The sequence below is a fragment of the Dermacentor albipictus genome, chromosome 9, assembly GCF_038994185.2.
Source record: "Dermacentor albipictus isolate Rhodes 1998 colony chromosome 9, USDA_Dalb.pri_finalv2, whole genome shotgun sequence".
Lineage (NCBI taxonomy): Eukaryota > Metazoa > Arthropoda > Arachnida > Ixodida > Ixodidae > Dermacentor > Dermacentor albipictus.
The window spans coordinates 103,919,989-103,942,535 of NC_091829.1; the positions used below are offsets into that span (position 1 = coordinate 103,919,989).

At 48.5% G+C, this 22,547-nt stretch overlaps 1 protein-coding gene across 1 annotated transcript in view; it reads right to left on the minus strand.

Annotated features, from left to right (window-relative positions):
- LOC139049599 (phospholipid-transporting ATPase ABCA3-like) overlaps positions 1-21,824 on the minus strand; it is a 344,592-nt gene extending 322,768 nt beyond the window's left edge. The window contains exons 1-2 of the transcript XR_011508412.1: positions 21,759-21,824; positions 1,233-1,607 (exon numbers count right to left, since the gene is read on the minus strand). The gene's annotated coding sequence lies outside the window, so the exon portion shown is untranslated. The remainder of the gene's footprint in view (positions 1-1,232; positions 1,608-21,758) is intronic.
- Positions 21,825-22,547: the final 723 nt, after the last annotated feature.

The window sequence follows — 22,547 nt, forward strand, 5'->3', positions numbered from 1 at the left end:
AATAAATGGATTGTCCTAGAAACCGACTACCTCGCCGGCTTCGCTGAAACGAAAGCTCTGCCGAAAGGTAGTGCAGCCGAAGTGGCTGCTTTTGTAGGCACGCGGCCGCCAGAGCATTCAATGAGCCATGAATAAAATTCGACGCGCTTGACCCGCAGATCAGATTTCGACAATTGCCGACTGTGTTCAGCGCTATCGTTGTACTTGAAATTTTACTTGCTTTTCTAGGCATAGGTTCACCAAACAAAATTTAGTTTCTGCATTCACAGCTTTGCTACTGTGTTCTTCACCATGACTGCTACCGGACAGCATGTATGTATGTATGTATGTATGTATGTATGTATGTATGTATGTATGTATGTATGTATGTATGTATGTATGTATGTATGTATGCATGCATGTGTGTATGTATGTATGTATGTATGTATGTATGTATGTATGTATGTATGTATGTATGTATGTATGTATGTATGTATGCATGTATGTATGTATGTATGTATGTATGTATGTATGTATGTATGTATGCATGCATGCATGCATGTATGTATGCATGCATGTATGTATGCATGTATGTATGCATGCATGTATGTATGCATGTATGCATGCATATATGTATGTATGTATGTGTATGTATGTATGTAAGTATGTATGTATGTATGTATGTATGTATGTATGTATGTATGTATGTATGTATGCATGCATGTATGCATGCATGTATGTATGTATGTATGTATGCATACGTGCCTACGCGTGAATGTTTGTCCATGTATTTCTGATGGTAACGATACGGCAGCCGTGCTACCCCGTAAGTTTTGGTGGTGCGCCCCCGCCTCGCTGAGCCGCTCCGTGAGTTTAAGCCGTGCATGTCAACTCAGGCGAGTCAGCATAATTGCATGTCTGCGTATGGCAGGAAGAAATCAGGCTCAACACAAAGGAAGGACGATCACGTTAAAGCTTTGACTCACAGCTGAAAATTTATTGCTAACAGTTTCTTACAGCGATTTTGATTGTGGCAATAACCATTCAGTCGGCAGCCGGCGACCGTGCCGTGTCGTCCTTACTTTCTGTTTACCTTTATAGTAGACGACATGCTCACTTCTAATCAATTTCGTTCCTACGTGGCCTTCAAACAAGCAAAGCTTCCGCTTATGCGATGATGTCTATAAATTGCCTCCGTGCGCCTAGACACGGCCGCATGCGCTTAGAACAGAAAACAAGCCAACACAACTTACCCTGCGTATGACGGCTGGATAGCTCGTCGCCCACGGCACGCATCAGCTCATCGTTGTAGTCACTCTTCGGTGAGTACACAATGTCCGTCAATACAAGCGGCACCAAAACAGAACTGGCGTCCACCTCCCCGGAATCATTGCTGAGCGGAATCCTTGCTGGTGCGTGGCGCACTAGGTGCAAAGCCATGAAACCCACTAATAGAATCTCGATCCCCGTGTTAAAGAAGTGGCGGCTTATCGTTTGCAGGTACAGCGTGCGCCATAAGAAAGTCTTCACGTTGCCCAACATCGAAGAAGGTTGGCTCCGCCGACGACTAAGGTACTGACACTTCTGCTGACGACAAATGTGTTGGCCAGGCCTCAGGCTGGGATGTCCTGAAAAGCAGCAGTGAATGACTGTTCCGTTCATAAGCATACGCGCATGTTCACATTTCGCATGTCTATTTACCCCTGATCGTGCTCTTATACGAAGCAGCAAAATTCAAATCATACATGATAAGCATCCGCTGCGCTATTGGATCTCGGTGTTTGTAGCACGCTGCTTTTTCTAGACCACAGTTTGCGTAGCTCTGCTGCAGAGGCACATGAAAATTACACGGACGTTTTATTTTGTGAATGCGGGTTACGCGCAAGCGTATGGTTGCTGTTCCTTGCGAGAGCAATTACATGGACACTCCAGGAGAGTTTCTGCACTCGTCGTCACCTCGGTGTTCTGTATGAAGGCCAATGGGCGAAACATTGCCCCGCGCGCCTCGTGCTGCATGTGCGAGTGAAAGCGTGCGACGGGAAGCTTACGATCGCGGCTCGATCTCACGTGCGCAAAAGAAGAAAGCGGGGAGGCAACGCGCTGACTTCCGTTGCGCGCGTGGTCCCGGGGTGAGTAAAGCCAGTTAAACTTCGTAAACTGGTGGCACTCTCCTCCTCCGCCTTCACTCCGCCTCGACTCTCCTCTATCACGCTCCCTCCGCAACCGTGGCGCCGACTACACTGCTCGAGCGTAGCAACGGCGCCAATATGCGCTCCCCGCCACTCCGTAGATGCGTCTCGAGCAAAAATGGCGTTGACGCCCGGCGCGAGGGTCTACGTGATGCTATAGGCCAATAGCGACGAGGCGTCGGCATCAGCCAGAGCGCGCGAGGAGGAGGCGGCATTCTTCAAAGCGTGGCACTATTTTACGCAGTTTAAGGGGATTTAGGGGTGAGGGGAGGTACGGGTGGTGTGGCGCTGTATTCGGGCAGCAACTGCGTCTTACACGGCCTCGCGCGCATTATCTTGATGGCACCCTGCAGAATGCAGGTGTGCCAACGGCGCCGACGGCTCGTAGCTGCATGGATGCTGTGTTGTCGCCGCTAAGTTTGCGCTGAAGCGACAGACAGCTCGAAGGTAACTTAGCGCGCCTATTCTCTTCACCTCCAGGTACCTTCCTTGTTCACGTGCTTCGCAGCTTCAAACAGACGTTCGCCGATTTCACTGGCTGGCCAGTTACGTTTGCGCGTAATAAGAGATGGTCATGGACAGGCGTTTGCGTCTCTTGAAGCATTACTCATCAAGAACGTCCCTGTCAAGCCCGATCGTTTAAATAAAGCGAGTCCGAAATAGCGGGCCTGACAGTGTCCAGGCACTGCGGGGTGAGAAAAAAAAACTGAACATTTTCTCACAGAGCTGGTCATAATTACCTTGGCATGTTTACTTTCATGCAACTCGCTTCACGAGCATTAACAAAATAATGAATGCTACGTAAATTATTATAATTGTCTTCCAATGTCTAAGCATCCTTTGGCTCGGCTGCTGCATTCGGTTTGCTAAGATATTTAGCTAGCTTATGCCTGTCTACACATCGCTACCAATAATGTATTGTGCTATTATATTGATTGCGTGTGTTAATTTGACCAATTATGCATTTATTTTGCAGATATCGTAACGTAAGTCAAAGATAGAGGCTGGCTAAAATCACGCTGTCTCTTTAATGGCGGACCAGAAGAAGAGTGTGCTCTTCGTCCCCTTTCATGGCATCGACCTTTGGGCGCGCCTGTCTGCGGTGTGGAAGCCAACTGAGCTGAGGCGCCTTCACAACCAGCCTGTTTTGCCACACCACAGCTTTTACAGCGAAAGCTTTACTGTCCGCGAACTTCCGATTTCACCGTGGCGGTGCTCCGAGGAGGCGCCTCACGTCACAACGCGCGCCTCGCCGCGGATATTTCTCTCTTTCTCTCTCCCTCTCTCGCTCCCTAGTCACTACTGCGCATGCGCCACCAATGGCACCGAGCCACAGGTGTTCCAGCGCTGCGCAGCGCCGCGCCTTGGCTTCCACCGTTTGGTATGACGTCACACCGTGTTTCTCGTCCTTGCGCTCGCCTCCACTCGCTTCGCCAGCAGCGTCGCATGCCTGATAACATGTCGGAAGACTGAAAACGAGAGCTCGCGTGCGCCGCAATCACAGTTGAGGCGGCAGCATGGACGGCGACAATTCTGATTAGCAGGAGGAGGCCTCGAATCGACACCAGAACGTGATGAAGAGGAAACGAATCGCCCAGGAAACAAGCGAACAGCGCGCCGAACGACTGCCTAAACGCCGCAACATAGCTAAACAACCAGACTAACCTGGACTTGCAATCAAGATCAACCAAGGCTAACCATGCTATGCCTTAGCTTTCGCTACGGATATCCTGGCATAGCCGAACTAAGCCACTGGCAATTTTTTTCTTTTTCTTTTATTTTTGTTAGATCTTGATGCGGCGAAGGCGATGTCGCCAGTCTTTCTTTTTTCTAACACTACCGGTCATCTACTGTTACACTATTATAACAGTTACATATATTCTTCATTTTTAATCTTCGTTAATACCTTGACGCGACGACAAGGGCTTAACCAATTTATTAGAGCGCAGCTCTTTGGCGTCCGTTCCTGGGTTTCGCGTCGTCGTCGTCGTCGGCGTCGTCGTTGTCGGCGTTGTCGTCGGCCTCGTAACCAGCTCGCCGACGAATCTGCTCCGCCGCCGCCGCGCATGCGCGCTGTCGGCTCTCCGGGCGAGGGAGGATGATGGAAGGGAGGAGGAGAGACTGTGGAGGAGGGCTGGCTACACAAATGGCTCTTTGGCGTCCGTTCCTGGGTTTCGCGTCCTCGTCGGCCTCGTAACCAGCTCGCCGACGAATCTGCTCCGCCGCCGCGCATGCGCGCTGTCGGCTCCCCGGGCGAGGGAGGATGATGGAAGGGAGGAGGAGAGACTGTGGAGGAGGGCTGGCTACACAAATGGCTCTTTGGCATCCGTTCCTGGGTTTCGCGTCGTCGTCGGCCTCGTAACCACCTCGCCGACGAATCTGCTCCGCCGCCGCGCATGCGCGCTGTCGGCTCTCCGGGCGGGGGAGGATGATGGAAGGGAGGAGGAGAGACTGTGGAGGAGGGCTGGCTACACAAATGGCTCTTTGGTGTCCGTTCCTGGGTTTCGCGTCGTCGTCGGCGTTGTCGTCGGCCTCGTAACCAGCTCCGCCCCCCTTTCATCCCCCCAGCGCTAGCAGCGACCGACTGATACCGCTTTCGTGAGTCCGCTACCGCACTCACGAAAGACGTCGTGCACTTCCTGCAACTCGCATTAACCGTCCATCGATCCACACCGATGTTAGTAGTGGGGGACTTTAATGTTGACATAAAGACAAACAGCAATTTCCTAACACTTATGCAGGAGAACATCCCGTTCCTCTCGCTCGTAACGCGTCCCACGGCTGTGACAACCTCGCGAGCCACTTGTATAGATCTCGTCTTTGAGAATCAAGCATTGGTGTACCAAGTCGAACATATATGAGTCTATTTCTCCGACCACAAAGCTTCCTTCATGACTGTCAAGAACTGTTAGTGCAGTCTTTGTTAAAGGAATACGTGTGAAAAATAACAAAAAGAATTCTGTGATAGCGCATACATGTGTTGCTCGATTTCTTTGCCTCAATCTATCGAAAAGGTGAAACAGCTTATTTGCTGCGCTCAAATTTCGCATTAGGAAGTAACGTATTCGTCGGTAATTTTTTTTCTAACGCTATCCCTTCTCTACTATTACATAACTGCAATGATTAAATGTAGTAACGTTATTTTCCTTTTTTTACGACCCTGACGCAGCGACGGAGACCTAACCAGCTTTCTTTTATTTACCCTTCGTTTTGGTTTTCTAACCCAACAAATCACCTACTATTACACTATTTTTATGATTACATTTGTTAATTTGACGAGTCATGCATTTATTTGTAGATATAACGCATCGCGGGACGGACACATTTTGCTGGGGTATTAGCCAAAGAACGCTTACTCATTACTGTAGGACTGTAGCAAATTAATAACGAGAAGCCTCTTCATGTCCTTCTGAATTGAACCGGGTGTGATGCAAACTAATGCCAAAGCAACGTTCACGCCCGCGAATTTAATGCGGCTCACACAGAAATCTGCTTGCCACGCTGCTGTATGTGGTTCTAATTGTGGTGAGAAGTAATCTTTATTCGTGCGCCTTCTTCCTTTAACAATTTAATTATGGGATTTCACGTGTCAAAACCACTTTCTGATTATCAGGCACGCCGTAGTGGAGGACTCCAGAAATTGTGATCACCTGGGGTTCTTTAACGTGCACCTAAATATAAGTACACGGGTGTTTTCGCATTTCGCCTCCATCGAAATGCGGCCGCCGTGGCCGGGATTCAATCCTGCAACCTCGTGCTCAGCAGCCCAACGCCATAGCCAGTGAGCAACCACGGCGAGTGCCCTTTTTCTAACGATTCCAATTGTCTCTCATTACACTATTATAGCGATTAGGTATGCTAACTTCGCCAATTCTGCATTTATTTTGCAGATATACGACATCATGGGACGGATAGATTTTGTGAGGTACTCGACTAAAATACTTATGTGCGCTGCGGTCCATGGTGCGAATCCTAATTAAGAGTTTTTTTTTTGTGCTACCTACCATCTACTATTGCACTATTGCAACGATTACGCGTGTTAACCTCATATGCATTTATTTTGCAGACATACCGCAACACTGTACGGACACATTTCTCATGGTACTCGTCAAAGAATGCTTACGCCCCCCCCCCCCCCATTAATACAAGTTATAAAATATAGTTCAATGCTAAGTCTATTGCTTCTGGCTTCAAACAAGTGGTAAACATGGGCTGCTCTTGGGCTCCCATTTTTGTCGGCTTTTTATAACGCCCGTCGGATACTCGTGCCGAGTAGTTGAGGCACAACTCAAACGATTGACTCAAAGGCCCTACTCAAATAATTATTCAGCAAACACCTGCATGCCATGTAACTAAGGAAGCTGTTATAGTTGATGCGTTCTTTAAACGCCATGGAGGTTCTTAGTGGTGTTTTTCTAGAAAAATGCTCCTACGAACTTATGTGCACAGCAAAAAAGTAACACCCAATCACGACAATAGCGGCAAGCAAAATTGGTGATCATCAGAAATCTGATCAGCGGGTCAAGAGCATCGGTCAAGGCGCCGAGCACAGTCAGAATAGCATGACCATAAACTTATAGACGCCGTCCAGCGCAATGAAGGCAGTCTTCTAGCGATCCCTATCAACTTCTTCTATTTGCCAGCAGGCACTCCTGAGCTCCATCGACGACAAGTATATAGCATTGCAAAGCCGATTCAATGCGCCGTCTATCCGTGGGAGGGAGTATACATCCCTCGTTGTGATCGTGTTCAGTCTACGATAATCAACGCAGAAGCGTAGGGCCCAGTCCTTTTTCTTCACTAAAGCTGCAGAATATGCCCACGGGCTTCTTGATAGCTGAATGATGTCTACGCGAAGCATTTCGTCGACTTGTTCTCTCATACCTTAACCTTCTCGCGTTGAAACTCGATAAGGGTTCTGGCGGAGTGGTCGAGCGCACTCTTTGATTATAATATTGTTACGGTGGAAAAAGAGGACAGGTGGTCGATGGTGAAGACGACGAAGCGCCAACACCCTCTCGGGATTTTGTGCTTTATATATATGCATCGTGTAAATAGATCGTGTAAATAGTTTATACCCATGAAGTTTTGGTGGACATGCGGGGTAAGCGTCTTCGCTTGTTCGCTTGTTCGCTGTTCGCTTGTTCGCTTGTGAAACTTGTTCAAAGAGAAGCTGTCGGACGTTTTTAGCAATCCGACCGGTCGACAACTAGCCGCCAAGCAACCACTCACCACGCGTGCCCAAGCTGCTACCGAGTCGTATGTTTCTTACTATAAGGACGTCCTAGCCTTTTGTCATAAAATTGACACGTCCATGCCAGAGGAGGACAAGGTTGGACACATAATCAAAGGCATCGCGGACGACACATTCAGCCTTCTGGTCTTTAGAAACTTATCGACTGCCGACGCTATCGTGAAGGAATACCGCCATTTCGAGCAGGCGAAGTGTCGCCGTATATACAATAAGGTTACGCAGCTTCGAAATGCTGCAGTGTCCTCTTCTGGTACCCATCCCACCGATCAATCTAGCTCACCACCACCAAGCGAAAACGTGACCTGAATGGTACGCCGCGAACTCGAAATAGCGTTTCCTGCCTCGCCTCAACAGACGTCTTGGAACAACACTGCTGATACTATATCGCTGATCCAGTCCGTGGTTCGCCAGGAAATCACTAATATGGGTCTTCCCAGCAGCTGCTGCTTGAGATGCCCTGACACCCGCCCTGCTCCTATGACTCGGTCCTATCGCAGTCCACCTCAGTGCCCGTTATCCCTACACTACCAGAAATCGATCGGACTGGCATACACCTGACGACAAACCGATCTGTTTCTGCTGCGGCCGAATCGGTCACGTTTCCCATCACTGCCGGAGCCGTTGGCCATCCCCTCCTCAAAACACCTTCGGGAATGCAAGTTCGCCCCGAAGTTCTTCACCTTGTCGTTTCTGTGGCGCTTGCGACGCCACTACGTCGACTCGCCGTTATGCCGCTCGCCCTCGCCTCAGCGTCGTCAGCCACGTCCGCCCCAGCTTCACCGCTCGCCGTCGCCTATCTACCCAGAATCGTCCCCGCAGGAAAACTACAAAATGCGGCACTTCGAGGTAGGGCTGCAATGTCGCATTCGCTGCAAAATCCCCCTTTGATGCTGTTTACGAGAAATAACCTTCTTGACATCCAAGTTGATGGCACACCCGTCACAGCACTCATAGATACCGGAGCACACATATAGTTTACGACCAGCCGTATGCGCCACCATTTAAAGAAAATTGTTACGCCTGCCGTTACACGGTTCCTACGAATCGCCGATGGTAGCACGGTGACCATGGTCGGAATGTGTATTGTACGTGTGAGCATTTCCGTCCGCCATGGTGTTGTCCTTTTCACTGTGCTTGACAAATGCCCCCATGGCCTCATACTAGGCCTAGACTTCCTCTCCGCCCATTCAGTGCTCATCGATTTTTCCTCAAGTACTGTGCGTCTTGACCTGCCTCTGCTGGACGTTCCTCCGACATCACACGAAATTTACCTAAGACCTACTGATTTTGTTCACATTCCGCTACAGGTCTTGATATACATCGAAATGCCGCCTTCTACGCCAGTTCCCGATGGTGATTACATCTCCGTTCTCATAACTGCCATCGTTCTCACTCACAAAGTTACCGTTCCGCATGCAATACCGAGGGTCACGGACAGTCGTGCGTATCTCCATGTGGCGAATTTCTGGCTCGCTAAGCAAATTCTGCGGAAAGATATTACCCTGGCTACAATCACTTCTTTCGAAGTTACTTGCATTGAGACTTTTGATGTCGACGCTTCCTGTGAGCCTTTCCGGTCAGCTAAATGTACTGACAACGACATTAGGAAAATGATTGCCCTGAATATCAGTCCTGAAGAGACTGAACATCTCTGGAGTCTATTGCTTTCCTACAAGGATATATTCGACCTGAACAAGTGCCCCTTAGGCCAGACGTCACTTGTCAAACATCGCATACATACAGGCACCCATCCATCGGCGACCCTACCGAGCGTCAGCTTCGGAGTGTCACGTCATCAAAACGGAAGTAGACAAGATGCTAGCGAGAGACATCATTGAGCCAGTGTCAAGTCCCTGGCCATCGCCTGTCGTGCTGGTCAAAAAGAAGGACGGTTAACGGAGATTCTGCGTCGACTACCTCCGCCTCAACCGCTTAACGAAGGACGTCCAACCACTACCTCGTATCGATGACACCTTCGATTGCCTATACAGGGCACAGTATTTTTCGTCCATCTAACTGCGGTCCGGATATTGGCAAATCGCTGTCGGTCATCTAGATCGTGAAAAGACAGCCTTTATAACGCCTGATGGTCTTTACCAATTCAAAGTTATGCCTATTGGGCCATGCAAAGCTCCGGCTACCTTTGAGCGTATGATGGGCTCATTACTCCAAGGATTCATGTGGTCGCCTTGTCTCTGCTACCGAGATGATGTTATTGTGTTCTCGCCCTCATTCAGCGCACACATTGAGCGCCTTTCAGTTGTCCTTGCCGTTTTTCGCAAGGCTGGTCTACAGCTCAACTCCAAGAAATGTAACTTCGACTATCGTGAGATTACTGTTCTCGGAAATGTCAATGCGACTGGCATCCGACCAGACCCAGAGAAAATTCGCGCCGTGATAGAGTTCCCTGTTCCACGGTCCGCCAAAGATGTCCGAAATTTCGTGGGCCTTTGCTCTTACTTCCGCCGCTTTGTTCAAGATTTTGTCAAGATAGCACGCCCTCTCACAGATCTCATGAAGAAAAGTGTGCCGTTTTCATGGAGATCGTCTCAGGACCCCGCCTTTTCTCGCCTTACTACGATTCTCACCACTCCACCGATTCTAGGACACTTCGCCACTTCAGCCCCTACAGATGTGCGCACCGATGCCAGTGGCCACGGAATCGGTGCCGTCTCGGTGCATGTTCAAAACGACCATGAACGTGCGATCGCGTACGCTAGTCATTTTTGTCACCAGCGGAGCGGAACTATTCTATAAAATAGCGCGAATGTTTTGTCGTTGTGTGGGCAGAGGCAAAATTCCGCCCCTATTTATATGGCAGGCCCTCTCATATGGATGGATGGATGGATGGATATTATGAGCGTCCCCTTTGGATCGGGGTGGCAGGTTGCGCCACTAAGCTCTTGCTATTATACTGCCTGATGTCCTACCTAGGTTAAACAATCAAAAGAGAAAGAAATGCTATGAATTACCCCACCCAAATTTTCTGATCCCCTATTTCGAACTGTGCTTTTGTCCGTCTTCGTTTTTTGTCGTTTCCCTACTTTTCTTCCACCAATCCTCTAACCACCTCTTAGTAATGCCTATTGCGGACATGTTTACTTTTCCACTGCTCTCGCTGAAGCCAAGTGCTTCAAGGAGGCCAGTGGCGCCTAAATCGACCACTGGGTCGACGTCTTCACATTCTAATAAAATATGCTCTATAGTCACCCTAGCTTTACCGAAGCAGGCACTTATTTCTTCTTCTGTCTTATATCTCGCTTTATAAGTGCGTCTTCTAAGCCATCCTGATCTCGCTTCGAAAAGTAATGAGCTTCCATTTGAGTTATAAATATTGTTTCTTTTCAGATTTTGTTTTTTCCTGTTAAGTAGTTACTCATGGCAGGTTTCTTTTCCATTGCCGCCACCCATCAGATTATCAGCTACCCTATTGTAACGGACCACCATGCTCTCTTTTCGCTTTCGTCCTTAATGTATCCCACAGGGAGGCTTGGGTGATGGGCTTTGCGGCTGCAAGAGTATTCCTATTCCGTGGTGTATAGGTCTGGTCGCCTACACAAGGACGCCGACTGCTTGTCCCTTTACCCTGTACACACACCCGCCAGCGCTGACATGGACGCTTCCGCAAGTGTTCTTTCCGTTCCCAGCTTTTGGACATGGCCAACGAGCAGCGCCATGGCGCTACTTTGGGGACCGTCATTGAATGAATGGAATGTGCTCCTACTGATATATCGTTACGGTGGTTCGTCCTGAACGAGGGGATATTGCACCGACGCAGTTTTCATCCTTACGGTGCTCCCCTTCTCCTTGTCGTTCCTCAACACCTCCGCTCAACCATGCTTCAGGACTTCACGACGCCCCAACTGCCGGACACCTTCGGTTTCCTCGCAGTTACAGCCGCGTGCGCCGCCGCTTCTACTGGCCCGGCCTCGCACGCTCCATGCGGTGCTTTGTAGCTGCTTGCAAGCCCTGTCAACATCGCAAAAAGCCAGCAATGCTTCCTGCCGGGTGCTTACAGCCGATCGACATTCCACCTGAGCCATTCTATCGCGTATGTGTGGATGTCCTAGGCCTTTCCCAGAGTCCAGCTCCAGCAACAGGTGGATCGTTGTCACTACTGATTAAGCCACGCGCTATGCCTTTACTCGGGCACTTCCCACGAACTGCGCAACCGACGTCGTCGATTTCCTACTCCGGGACATCACTTTAGTACATGGCACCCCGCGAAAGCTCCTTATTGACCACGGCTGCACTTTCCTCTCCCAAGTCATCGCCGATATCCTACGCTCATGTTCTACCAAGCACAAGCTGGCTACCTCCTATCATCCCCAGACGAGTGGCCTTACAGAGCGACTTTACGTTTACGTTTACGTTTCACCCGACCACGAGGACTGGGCTGTGGCTCTCCCTTATATCACGTTCCCCTATGATTCATCACGCCACGATACTGCTGGGTATTCCCCCTTTTACTTAATCTTCGGACGTGACCCTGTATTACCAGTGGACACTTTACTCCCCTTGGTACAGGAGTCGACGACCGAGTATGCTCGTTAAAGCAGACGTTTGGGCGAGTTCGTAAGCCATATTTGAAACAGAAGAGCGCGGTTTTCACAGGGACAAACAGAGAGAAGTGACATGGACGAGCGCTGCCATAGGCAGAGCTCGTCCATGTCATTTATTCCTGCATGTCCCCGTGAAAACCACGCTGTTCTGTTTCGAGTATGCTCGCGACGCGATCACCCACGCTTACCATGCGCGCGAGCTTGCCCGTACTCGTGTGTCGGCATCGCAGCAATCTCAACCGCACGCTTACAATCGCCACCATCGTGACCTATATTTTTCATCAGGCTCTCTCGTGCTACTTTGGTCCCCTTGCCGCCGAGTGTTGCTCTCCGAGAAACTCCTTCCCTGCTACAAAGTCCGTTACCGTGTTGTACGTCAAGTGACCAATGTCACTTACGAGATAATCCCCGTGACCTCCGTCATGCCACCCGCTTCCACATCACCTGACGTCATACACGTCTGTCGGCTTGAGCCTTACTATGCCCTTACCGATGGTCCCACCTGAAGCACCGGGGCGGTGCATTTTCTGTCGGGGTTCGTGTTACGGTGGAAAAAGAGGACAAGGTGGTTGACGGTGAAGACGACAAAGGGCCAACAGCCTCTCGGGATTCTGTGCAGCTGTATATATACGCATCGTGTAAATACATCGTGTAAATAGTTTATACCTGTGACAATATGATGCATTGCAACTGGTGTTTGTGGAATCCTCGATGACGGCGAAAAGCCGTCTTTGTATCGTCGAAGGAGAGTTTTGAGCTATTACTGCTTGTTCATGGGCAGGCCTGGATTTGTGCCGAAGTTTGGTTCGGGAACAATGCTCGTCAAGGTAGGTCTGGCGGAATCGGAGAGGGCAAATGCATTGCTGGTGACGGTAATTTGCTCGATGTATGCGATCGTCGTGCCATTGTTGATGTGCTTGAACTCCTCGCTGAAGTTTGTCACCATCACTTTCGCTTTTCTTCAGTGTAGTCAAGCGACCCCTCTTGTGATGTAAATTTCACGGTCGAGCAGTAGTCGCTGGTTGCCCTCGCTGGCGCCTTCTACGTCTGCGGGTGTTTCAATGCCGACGGGCATGAAAATGCTGGAGAGAGGCGGGATGTTGACTTGATTTTCGAGCACGCTCAAGGCATGGTGAATGCGAGAACTTTCCGGCGGTATTTCTTGACTTTCGGGAAGCGTTATCGATTTCGGCTTCATGTCGATGATTGTGCACTGTTGGTTCAGAAAGTCTGTGCCGAGAATGGCGTCTCGTGTACACTGTTGGTCGAAAACAAAGGGGGCAGGGTAGGTCCGGTCATGAGCGGTAATTCTTGCTGTGCAGATACCAGTCGGTATTACCAGGTTTCCTCATGTGGTAAATATTTGAGCGATTTCTCATGCAGTCTTAATTTTTTTTCTGCTAGGCGGCGATGGGTCCACTCATGACGAAGTAGTCGGCTCCTGTGTCCACTAAAGCGATGGCTGCGTGCCCGTCGAGAAGCACGTCGAGCTTGGTCATTCTCTGTCTTGCGTTGCAGTTTCGTCTATGCAATGGGTCACGGCTGGATCCTGTTGGCCTGTGACTGGAACGTCGCGTTGTCAGGTCTTCTTTTGTCGGCACATTCTTTGCTTCCAGGCTACGTTGCGATAGTGACGTCTCGTTGACATGTCGTCGAGATAGTTTTTCCGGCGTCTATGTCGGCGGCGGAGATTTGTCAGTTCGACGAACAGTGACCGCACCTCCATCGGTTGCTGATTTTAGTTTTCCGGTTATAGGCTGACGGACCGACCACGGGCTTGCTGCGGCGTCAGGTGGTGGCCTGATGATGGCGAGCAGGATGGTCGTCGAAGGCTCCACTGAGTGGCGGCGAGGTAGTCTGCGATATCGCGTGGTCATTCACCTTGCTGTGGGTGGGGTGCATTGACGGTGAACCCTCACAGTCCCACGTCGCAGTATGGGCATCGGCGGTAGACGTGGCTGGCTTCACCGCAGTGACAGCAGAGTGGGTGTTGGCCCGTGGCGCGCAAAATGTCCGTCCTTCTCGGGTAGCTGCGCTGAACGACGTGCGGGCGCGATAGCAGCGGCGGCAGTGAACGACGGAATTGCGACGTTACGGGGCCCTGGCGACAGCCGACGAAGGGGGTGTAGGTCATCGCTTCCGGCTGATGTTGCAGGGATGCCGGTACTTCTGGTACTTTCAGTGACCGCTGAAGCTGATCGTTAATCGTGTCAGCGATCGAGAGCATCTCTGGCTGCGACGTCGCGCGCAGCTTCTGCAGCTCTTCACATACGACCGCTCTGATCCTCTCACCGAGGTCGTCGGCGCCTGGCGCGTGAGCGTGGTCGCAGTTCGTTGTCAGGGCATTGCGGTTGTAGTGCGTGGTGCGCATTTAAAGCATCTTCTCAATCTTTGTGGCCTCCGGAACACATTTTGTGACAGTCTTGGGTGGGTGGAGCAACAATCTGACGAATAGTTGCTATTTCACAACCCCCATCAAGAACCGAACTTTCTTTTCTTCAGCCGTGTTGGGGTCGGCGTGGAGGAAGATGCGAATCATCTTTTCCGTGAAGATCACGAAGTTCTCACCCGGCACTTGCACTCGGGTTTCTAAGGGAACTTCGGCCCTTTCCTTTCGTACGACACTCATGAAGGTATTCAAGAAGTTCTCACGAAATAGGTCCCACGTCCAAGCGGCCTCACCAAACGAAAAATATACATTGCGGAGCTTGTCGTCGCTGCTCCAATTGAACGCCGTGGTCATCTCGTATATGTGTCCAGCCAGGTTTCAACGTCTTCAGCTCGGTGACTCCCGATGTTGTTGCAGCAGGATGGCGATGCAGGGGCTGCTATTAGGGTCGTTGGTTTGGCCTTGATCCATGTCGTCTTCTCGGGAAGAGGCCCGTGTTCTACAGCAGTCTTTGCTGCCTATGGCTTGATCGCTGGTGCTTGATGACGTTGGCGTTGTCCTCTCTTTCAGGGCTTGGTTCACGGCTTTGCTGGTGCATGCGGTACATTAATGCTCAAGTGCCTCCATCAGATGTCACGTAGTAGTAGTGACGGCGAATGATGATGCCGAGTTAAGAGTGGAAGTTTCAAATTTAACTATCTATTGGGCGAACTTATGCCCAGCAAAACAAGTATAACACGGAATCGCAACAATAGCGGCGGGAAAAGTCGGCCATCTTCCGAAATCTGATCAGCGGATCACGTGCGTCCGCTTTTATGCATCACACGTCGAAGGTAATACTGTAACCGCTGGTGCCCGCGTGGTCTCCAGAAACTACTACACAGTCCGTGTCGCGGATGCAATGGATAATAAAAAGTCAGGCGAGGACATACACAACAGATGGCGTGGACGATAACATTCTTGCAAGTTCCAAATGACGCGCGCACGTCTTGCAGTTAGCAACAACGTTTAAAATTTGTTAGCCGGCGAACAGCGGCCACCGGAGAAAGAAAAAGAAGCACACCTGTCAATGCGACGATGACGCAATAACGACGATGGCATGGCGTTGTAGTACAATGGCATGATGACGAGTTTATGGCGACCCCATTACGAAGACTGTACGACGATCATGGCGTAACGACGACTGCGTGACGACAGTCGGATGACAACGGTAGAATGATGACGATGCAATGACAATGATGGCATCACGACCTAGCGGTCGAAGCTACTACACAACTGGTTTACTGTTTTGGCGTGCAGGACGTGACGACGACATCATGACAAGGGTCAGATGACGAATTTGGAATGACGAAAATGGAAAGACCACGACTGCACCACGACCACATGACCAGTAGCCCAAGGTTGTAGACAACTTAAGCCGCTGGGTCAATGTAAGAGGATGGATGGATGGATAGATAGATTTAAAGCGCCTGAAAAAGGCCAATAATGCCAATCGCATTAAGAAAGCAAAACCTGTAAATATTCTAGTAATTTCATAGTTTTATAGTTGATTCTACAGGTTTTCCCGCTCAGTTTAATCCAAACGCCATTGAAAATAATCCAGGTGCGAGCCAATTTAATCTGAGCGCCAGCATTTTTAATCCCAGTGCCAATAATTTAATCCAGGCGCCACCACATTTATTCCCAGCGCCATCCGAATTAATCTGCGTGCCAACTCATTTAATCCTTGCGCCAGCCATTTTAATCCAAGTGCCACAGATTTTAATCCCAATGCCAGTCAATTTAATCGTGTTGGAAATTGATTGAGAAACGAATAATTCTTGCAGAAGAGCTCGTAACAGGCGTCATGAATGCCCTATATTCATTGTTGTGATCACTATATTGGCGTCAGCACTTAGGAGCACAGTCTCCACGCTACCGGTGTTATCAGGGTTTGTTCAGAAACACTTCCGTGTGTTGTACTGCTCGCTCATTTCCTCCTTTTCAAGTCGCATTTCAGAGTGACAAGAGACTCACATAAGTGAGGCAGAATCGTGACGGATATTACGCGACTTGGGTTGCGATAATGACATGCAATTTGCTTCACTATCGTCTTGCATATCGATCGACATTGTTCACAAGGGTAAAAACTTGCTCATCATTACTCATGCACTTGGCATAATCACTAAGTGATTCAATATAGCTCGCTGATCTTGTATTTTGCATGCACTCTTATCCTTCCGTCATGCATACCAAATGAAATGGTTCCGAGAATGTAACAGCTTATCCTTGAGTGACATGATTAGTTCACTTGTGACTCGCTCGACGCCACCGCTGTCGCACCTCTCCTAACCTGCCTACTAACATATCAAAGGAAATCGCTTTCAAAGCTCAAAAACATGCTCCCTATCAATGACTCAAGTGACATGATCACTAGTGACTCACGTGACGTCACCATGGCTCTCACCCAACCATGCACTCTCCTAACCTGCCGACATGCATATCAAACGAAATGGCTTTTAGAGAGAAACAACCTGCTCATTATCACAAAATAGAATATGGGGATCACTAGTGACTCACGTGACGTCACTACATTCGCACGTGAGCGTCAACTCCCTTTACCTGCCGGCAGGTATATCAAAAGAAATGGTTTTCAAAGGGCAGGTAACTGCTTACCATCGCTAATTAACATGACGTGATCACTAGTGACTTACAATTCGCTGTTCCGAGGAACTCGCTCAAGATATCGTGTTAGAGAAGAGACGCATTGACTCGCGCAAACCGTGTTATGATGGTGACTCACATGATGTCACCATGAATACTATTTAGCACGCGCTCTTCATTAAGTACTGCAATAATATAAAAATATTTTTAAAAGGCGAAATATGCGAATTGAGTCACACCTTTTTCTTACAAATGAATTGTTCATTATGGAACGGTGGTTCTTATAATGCCAGCAACCTTGTCATGCTATCGACCTCGAAAGAAAATATTTTTGTATAGGTTTACATTTTGATGGTTGCCTCGCGTTAATGAAATATAAGTGGGAAATTGACGAATAGCTGAATCTCGGATGCGTGGGATTGAGTGCGCATTCTTTTCTCCTAAAGCTCGAGGATCGACTGCGAGAAGTACAACCGAAGAAACAGCGTCGTGATGTATTTTATGAGACATCTCACTCGACACGAGATGTACAAAGATACGGTGAGATCTTTTGAACGAAAATATGTGATTTATTCGATGCGGTATTTAATTTCACAAGATACCCGGGCACTTCCTGAATGGGATTATAGAAACAAACCAATAACAACTTCATGTCCTCCTCTCTAAGCACAGCCTGAACAAAAGAAAAGTTGCGCCTATCAAATGCAGCGCAATCCACGCGTTGAACAAGTGCCATGGCGTGTTGTACAGAATATACAAGCAACGAGCGCCTGTGCTCCTTTTGTGTGACTCCTTGTGGAGTCACCAGCACTGCGTCGCGCCGCTTACTGAGGTACTGTTTAACTTGACATTTAAACTTGGAGAAAACTTCCTCAACGGGATTTAAAAAATTGCTGTATGGCGGCAGGCGCTTGATGGAATGGTTCGAGCTGACCAGATTTGCCTGTTCTGCGCGATTGTGAGCGGGATCGTTGTCGAAAATGAAGACGGCCTCTGTATCTGGCTCCTCAAAGTCAACCTGGGCAGAAACGTCGGCGAGAGAGTCATTGAATACGATCCAATGTACTCTTTCGACAATTCGCCAGTGCAGCACACCGTTTGCCGACATGCAGGCGATGATGTTGATGTTCGCGCTTTTCATCGAAGTCGTCGTCTGGAGTGCTGCCATGCCCTTTTTCGCGCGGCCGAATTTTCTTGGGCACCATATATTGTAATTCGTTTCGTCGACGTCAAAGCGGCAAACCCGGGGTCCATTGGTTTGTAACCATTGCGCATACTCTTTTCGCTTGTTCTTCACGTCGCAGCGGTTGCGGTCCACCGGCCTCTGGGTCGCTAATTTGATGGAGTAGGTGTGTGCGTCGAGGAGGCGGTCAACAGAACTGGTGCTGATTGTGAGGCCAGGTATTTCTTGTTCAGCGGTTCGCTTTATCTGTTTCAGCATCAACGCTGAGTTCTCATCGACAGCTCTTGTTACGACGGCGACAACGACGGCACCAAACTTTCTGATGGAGCCCCCCATTTTCAGAGACACTTCACGGTCTGTCGCTGCAATCGACCTTACAGTTTTTAGATTTATGATCTGCGTCTCGGCGAGTTGTCTCAAATCTCCGCCGCGCCTTGAGGCATCGACGATTCTTGATCGGTCGACGTCAGACACCTTGTTGTTTTTCCTTCGTGGCTTATTTTGATCCTTGAACGGAGGACCCCGCTTTCGCACGACGCTCGCCTGTTCGTCTTCAGGAGTCCCGCCTTCCATGGCGGTCAGCTCAGGTAAAGATCAAGCAGAGCTGTAGCACTGGGAGCACATAACAAAAGGTCAGACCGCCACTATTACAAAAGTGCCGTGAACGCCGTCTGCTGAGTCCGCTAGGTTACGACACGATATCGTCTGCTTTGACATAGACATGTAGAATGTCTATGACATAGAGCAGTAGAACAAGAAAAGCTAAAGCAGACAAGTTATCGTCTGCGTCACCACAGGCGAAATTGCACACGCCGTTCTCCTGCGATGCTGGTGAAACAAAAACAGAAGACTCAGCAGACGGCGTTTTCATTTCATTTGGTATGCATGACGGAAGCATAAGAGTGCATGCAAAATACAAGATTAGTGAGCTATATTGAATCACTTAGTGATTACGCCAAGTGCATGAGTAATGATGAGCAAGTTTTTACCCTTGTGAACAATGTCGATCGATATGCAAGACGATAGTGAAGGAAATTGCATGTCATTATCGCAACCCAAGTCGCGTAATATCCGTCACGATTCTGCCTCACTTATGTGAGTCTCTTGTCTCTCGGAAATGCGACTTGAAAAGGAGGAAATGAGTGAGCGGTACAACACACGGAAGTGTTTCTGAACAAACCCTGATAACACCGGTAGCGTGGAAACTGTGCTCCTAAGTGCTAACGCCAATATAGTGATCACAACAATGAATATAGGGCATTCATGACGCCTGTTACGAGCTCTTCTGCAAGAATTATTCGTTTCTCAATCAATTTCCAACACGATTAAATTGACTGGCATTGGGATTAAAATCTGTGGCACTTGAATTAAAATGGCTGGCGCAAGGATTAAATGAGTTGGCACGCAGATTAATTCGGATGGCGCTGGGATTAAATGTGGTGGCGCCTGGAATAAATTATTGGCACTGGGATTAAAAATGCTGGCGCTCAGATTAAATTGGCTGGCACCTGGATTATTTTCAATGGCGTTTGGATTAAACTGAACGGGAAAACCTGTAGTAATTTGAATTTCACAAGCGATAGAACATAAGCGACTGTGTTCGCAAGTACAGGGCTGGCTGATTCAGCAGATTTGAATGCTAGGCACTTCTGTGAGTGGGCAAAGGTAACAGCCAAGGTAAGTATGCCGCTTCAGTGCATAAACTAGTGCGGAAAGCACAGCACATTCTTACTCAGAAAAAGCCTGCGGCCAACAGAAGGAAACCAAACCGCGAATGATTTAGTACACAGGAGAACAGATATTTGGGCAACTTAGGTAACCTTAGCCTTAAGAACAGCGCCAAAACACATGGACAGGGAAAAAGACAACCAGACAGGCGCTGATTTGAAACTAGGAAGTTTATTGAAGAGAACACATATTTAGCACGAAATGCTCTTAACTTCCGCTGCGGCGACCTTTAAGTGAACTTCAGCAGAAAGCCAAAGCCGTTATCTGCGCGCTCAAACAAGATCAGGGCAAGTTGCGAGAACAAAATGAGATCTTCCCGGCAACCAGTGAAAAGTTAAGACAATGTGGTCTGCGGCCGCCAACCTTTTGTACAGGACCGGATTAGATACGCTCGTTAGTGCCCAAAAAGTTACAACAGTATTTCTTACGCGTTCTACCTAGTTTTGGTTCACACTATCATTCAAGCTGTAATTCCTAGTACGCTGAAGGTTTATTTGTTATTTCCAAAAGGCGAAGTTCAGAAGGCAGACACAGGGCCCCATACACTTAATTGTCATCTTTTGACGCTGAGACATGGTTGCCTGTTCAACGCCAGCGGTTCGTGAGTTCTACGGCGCGGATGTTGCGCCAGTTCGAGAGATAGCATCGCATTACGTAATCAAGCCGGCAGCGTCTGGCGCCGCGGATGGTTGTTTGGCCGAGACGATACTTGCAATGACGTTCAGTTTAAAACAGGTTCTTCTGCTGTAGTGCGCTGTGGTGGTGTGCGCCTTTACGCATATGGACTTCATTCATTTTAAGACTGTGGCAAGTACTGTCTACAACCAACCTGCTTTGCCGGTAGCTATTTGATGCTTACGCCTGCTCTCGATTATGGAAGAGTCCTAATTTTGTTATACATTATCACGCCACGTGCACTATAAAAACATTATACAGAACGGTTATATCTAATCATGAGCATGCTCATACAGCCCGCACATCAACATAATGCGCGCATGCATATGCCTCATCTCTATCAGTCCTCGGAAGAAAATTCAATACACTCTCTTTTATTTACACTGAAGGGTGACTGAAGCACATATCTTTTACTTAGCAAATATGGTACGCTTCTACTATTTTCCTTATGAGTTGAGTAGTACGACGGTGAATGATAGCCGCGGCGCGCGAAACTGGGTTTGCAGCTACGTGTCCTACAGTGCGGTAAGATAGGATGTCGCACTGCTCCGATGTGCAAAATTCTATCATTCTTGCTGGCCCTTTCTCGCTCTTTCATGCGTTCTTACGCTGTTCTTAAGACGATTGAGTAAATATAAGAAACAAAGTATTTTCCAAGGAACAACAAATAAAGGTATAATAATATTTCGAGCTGTTTTCGCTATATCAACAAAATAAAGCCGTAAAATAAGATTATCGCGACAGTACGCAATGCGCACACATGTTCACCATTAGGAGAAGCTATATCACTATTGCCTTGCACGTAATCCGACATGAAAAAAGGCGTGCTGCTGGTAGGCTTAGCTTCGAAGTGCACGAGAGACAGTGGGAAAATTTTGAAATACCAAACTACAAAATCGAGTCAGTACATATAGGCGCTAAATATCATCAGAAGCTAGGAATGTTACGCATAATCTAATAGTTATGCGCTACAGCAACTGAAGATGGCCAACTAGGGAAGCTACACAGAAATGCGCCAATACGCCTTGCTCTACGGTTCTCTTTGGGCTATTGTTTCATCATGTCAATGGGAACGTTAAAGAAATCTGTGGAGGCCTCTCTTGTCAACTGAGAAAGAACCCCTCAGGCTAAATAAATTCGGAATGCGCCAACTTACCACTCTTTTTCGACTACAGGATGACGAAGGAGCTTGCTCGCTTGCTTGCCTCTTCCTCACTTGTGGTACTCACCCACTACGGGAGACTGGCCAAGAAGACGACGGTGAAAGGTTAAAGGAAACCGGGAGCGAGAAAAACTTAAATGAAAAAGTAAACTGGTGTGACTTATAAAGTTTATGATAATTAAGAAATAGATTTACCTGACAGATACAGAAATAAGAATAACTAATTACATGTACACAGCAATCTTTTTGGTGGAATTAGAATAACTTGCAATACACAATGAGTGAATGATAGAGCTGTCCAATTATAGATTTCGCGAATTAACATGGTGGCCTGTTTTGTAACAGAGATAGTTGCAAATGGTGGCGGAGATGTTCCTTTGGCTATAGCCCAATAAAGAAGCCTTGGAGTAGGGGATGTTTTGAGTTTGGTTTGGTTCGGTGCCTGCGGATAAAGGTCAACCCACTGCGGGGGTCGGCATACGCAGAACCCCCAGAGATCTTCGTCCTCTTTATACTTTCTCATATCACCTCACGCGACCATGTTTCAACATGCTCATAACAAATTCCTCGTCCAGAGTGAAGGAGATCGAAATACTTGCTAATAAAATGACACTGCTATGAGTGTCCTTTTTTTGCCCTTTTACACTTCGGTTACTCCTCTCCACGTGCTGAAACAAAAACAGCTCCACAAGCTGTATTCCATAAGAAGACAGCCATTGGCCCTGGGTGCTAAACTACTTCCTTCACCGCTTACGAGCTCTGAAGAACGTGGCCGTGCCAAAT